The sequence below is a fragment of the Chaetura pelagica genome, unplaced genomic scaffold (genome assembly GCF_000747805.2).
Source record: "Chaetura pelagica isolate M959 unplaced genomic scaffold, ChaPel_1.0 scaffold47, whole genome shotgun sequence".
NCBI classification, from domain to species: Eukaryota; Metazoa; Chordata; class Aves; order Apodiformes; family Apodidae; genus Chaetura; species Chaetura pelagica.
Window position 1 is genome coordinate 3,746,020 of NW_009954140.1, and position 3,688 is coordinate 3,749,707.

Here is a 3,688-nt window from a genome sequence, read left to right on the forward strand (position 1 = left end):
GGTTGGAGTGACTCTCTCTTTCTGCAAGAGAACAATCCTTTCCAGTTGTGTTAAATGCATGTTGGCCAAGAGTCATTCCAGAAAATTAACAATGTGATACAGCCACATAAACTCATATACTGCTGCTTTTTCTTTCACTTTCAGAATTTTGAAAATGTGAATAACCCTTCAATTAAACAATGCTTTTACTCACATTTGGGGCTGTCAGTCCTCCTAACCTAAAATGCATGAGCAATAGTAAAAAAAGTACTTTCAACTAGGAAAAAAAGTAATTGCCAGGAACCTGTGGGATGCTAAAACACAGCTGATAATACAACATAAACATGGCATAAAAGAGAGACCTGAACCCAGGTCACCCCAAATGCATAGTCTCAAAAGGCCCAAACCAGAATGTTTTTTGTGGATTCAAACTCAGGAGAAACAATGTCCATGGCAGAAAGTCAAAAGATAGTGGCTCTAAATCCCAGCTTTACCTGGTTTATCCTTTTTATGATCTTGAGCATGCCTATTCTCCATTCTGTCTCCCCACTTTAAACCAGATGATAATGCTTAGCCAATTTTCTTCTGAGCTTTGTTATCTACAGATGAAGACTTCTTTAAAGTTACAAGCATTCTTATCTATGCTTTCATTGAAAGTATTTAAAGTTTAAGTAGCAAGAAAAAGTCAACAGTTTGCTTCCTTGCCAAATGCCCCTCAAGATTTTGATCCTCCTTCCCAAATAGGAAATGTGCTCTGCTAACAGCAGACACACACAGTAGCTACTTTTACATGCATTGTCTAATATTATTGAGATTAATCTTTCCCAGCCTCTCAGAAGTCTGTCACTGGAATGATCTCAGACATGGCACGTGTCATAAGCATTTACATATTAAACATTACAACATGCAGTAACAGCCTGCGTCGTAATGTACTCGTGCCATGAAGCCAAGTCAGAAGTCTGGTCATCATACTGTGATGAGAGGATGGAAGACACCCAAAGAAATCATCCACCTTTTCAAACACCTGCAAGAAAGGTCTGGCCTTGGTGAGACGTCACTTTAAGTAAGATGGCAAAGCAAGGACACACTTCAAAGGCAAAGTGATAAAACAGAATTAAACATTAAAAGCTGTCTTCTTTTAGGGATCACCCATTCACCTTAAGGACATAAAAGACAAAATGTCTTCGCCTGGGGCTTGATCAGATTTTCAGTCAGATCAACAAACAAAAAAGAAAACAGAAAATAATTTGTCACCACTGCCTGAGTTACTCAGCTAAATTCAGCTATGCAAACAGACATTGTGGGACAGCCTAAATTCTTCAAATGTAACTGAAAAGTACAAGTCTAAAAATTGCTCCCTATTTTTCCACCCCCAGGATTGCTCTTTTACTTTTTCCTCAACAGCTTTGGTGTTTTTTTTTTAAACACTAACATTAGGACTGCCTGCAGATTTCCCATAAGTCCCCTACATATGTTCCATATGTTACCTACACAGGTAAATCCCCTACTAGCTTCTACTAAATGCTTTCCTGATTCTACAACCAAGGATAAATATCAGGCCTTCTTGCTCTTTTACTTGGAGCTCATGTAGAACTCTATTCCTACTATTATTCCCTCCCCCAAAATCCTTTCTGGTCTTTTTTCTTCCTTGTCACAATGCAGCATTATGCATCTTTAAACACAGATACCTAATTGTGTAACCCAGATAAATAAAACTATCATATAAACTGATCCTATAGGAACAACCAGTTGACACTGCTCTATGCAGCTGTTCAGCTGCTTACTAGAGTTCTTTGGTGTCGTTGTGATCTACAACTGATCTAAATGTATATAAATATATAACTATATATGCTACATATAAAAAGTATATACATACACTTCATCTTTTGATGAAAATAGAGCGCCAAACATCCGTCCATCCCAATACAATCCAATGAGACACATGCCTACTGACTTTGTTGTGACTGCACCAGTTTAATCCACCTTCTATGTCATTTATTGATTCTGATTTATTAAGTACTAGTTTTTAGTAAACCATGTGTCATTAAGGCAAATACACCTTACATGAAGGAACCCCATTGTTTTATTGTTCACCAAAACCCAGATAACTACAGGCTGCTGGCAAAAGAGGCAGTCCTGCCCTGTTCTTAGCTGCTTGTGTGTATCCCTCTCCTCCAAAGCAAAAAAACTTTTTCTTGGTAGGATTAGCTTTCAGCTCATCACAGACACAGTTGCTGGAACCAGCACTAGGGATGGCCCAGAAAAGTGAAGGCAGAGACTACAAAAGGGAGAAAACACAAAACAAACCAGCACTCACGTTTTAATCTGAACAGAAATTGCATTACCATTTAACTCAATGATGAAACCACAGTCTTGCTACCTAAAAATACAGGCAGCTACTTTATCAATCAATCAGTAATGAAGCTCTGCTAGTTCTGCTTCCAATAACACAAAGGAGAATTTAAGATTTAGGTTAACCACTGTTTTCAACAGTATTATTTTAACTGTTGGATTTATCCACTGCAAAAGCCACGACTGGAGAATCCACGTGGTTTCGCCAAGCTCAAGAAAACTCTTGCCTTTTCTACATCACACATACCCTTTCTCAAAAAAATACCACTAGCATCACAAGAGTTCCTAGGAATTGTTCCTAGTAGCCTCTTCTTTGACACTATAACCTTATAATAAAATACAGTAGCACCTTTGTAGTGTAAGAAAGGAACAGACAGTAACATCAACCAGACAGACGGCAGGACAGCAGATGAGAAGCTGTCCATTTCCTATGCTTTCAATTCCCTAATTAGCAAACTGCCAGGAAACGTGAAAGCTTGCAGTAAGGAGGAGGGAAACCAGACCTAACAACTCGAGGCCTACACTCTTCCAGCTCACTCCAGTTTTATCCATGGCATATCAATTACCACCTTCTACAACCCAGTGCAACTGTGCTTTGTGCCTCTCAAAGTACCTTTACTTGTTAACTATTCTGACACAAACGCCAGCTGTAGCACACAGACTTCATAAATTAATGCACTAACCTTTATTCAACTCCATATATTATAGAGCCCATGTGTTTTTTTCATACTTCAAACTGATTTTAAAATATCTCTTCCTACTTGATAAAACCAGCCCTATAGACTTCACTCAGATAACCCTCATTGATACCATAAGGAAAAGCAGTCAAATGTAACTATTTTAACAGCAGATAATTCATGGATTAGGACATAAGATATTTACTGAGCAACTGAAAAGAATGCTCATTTCTCTTTTTTTTTTTAAGAATAAAATATCAATGCAACTCAACATGGGGGGGGTGGAAGGAAGAATAATACATTCTGCCTGAGAGAACAGTATATTTACAAATCCACAAATGTAACACAACACTGAGAAAAATCACAGTAGGACCAGAATGGAACGACTTCACTTGCAGCTTTTCTAGAACTCAGGTGTACTCAGGATAGGACTAGATTAAATGGTGGTAAAAATGTCAGAGATGAAGAAACTTTCCTTATATTACAGCTTCCTTGGATACTGTTATTACAAGCTGCTAAGATAAATTTTTGCAGTTGACTAGTGAAATTCTAGACTGTAGCTAATTTAAATTACATTGCCTATATTTTTATCAGAAACAAGCACTTACAACTCATACTACATGTGAAGTATCACCAGAAGGCATAATCTTTGGAATTTTAACAATTATCCAGCGGTTTTC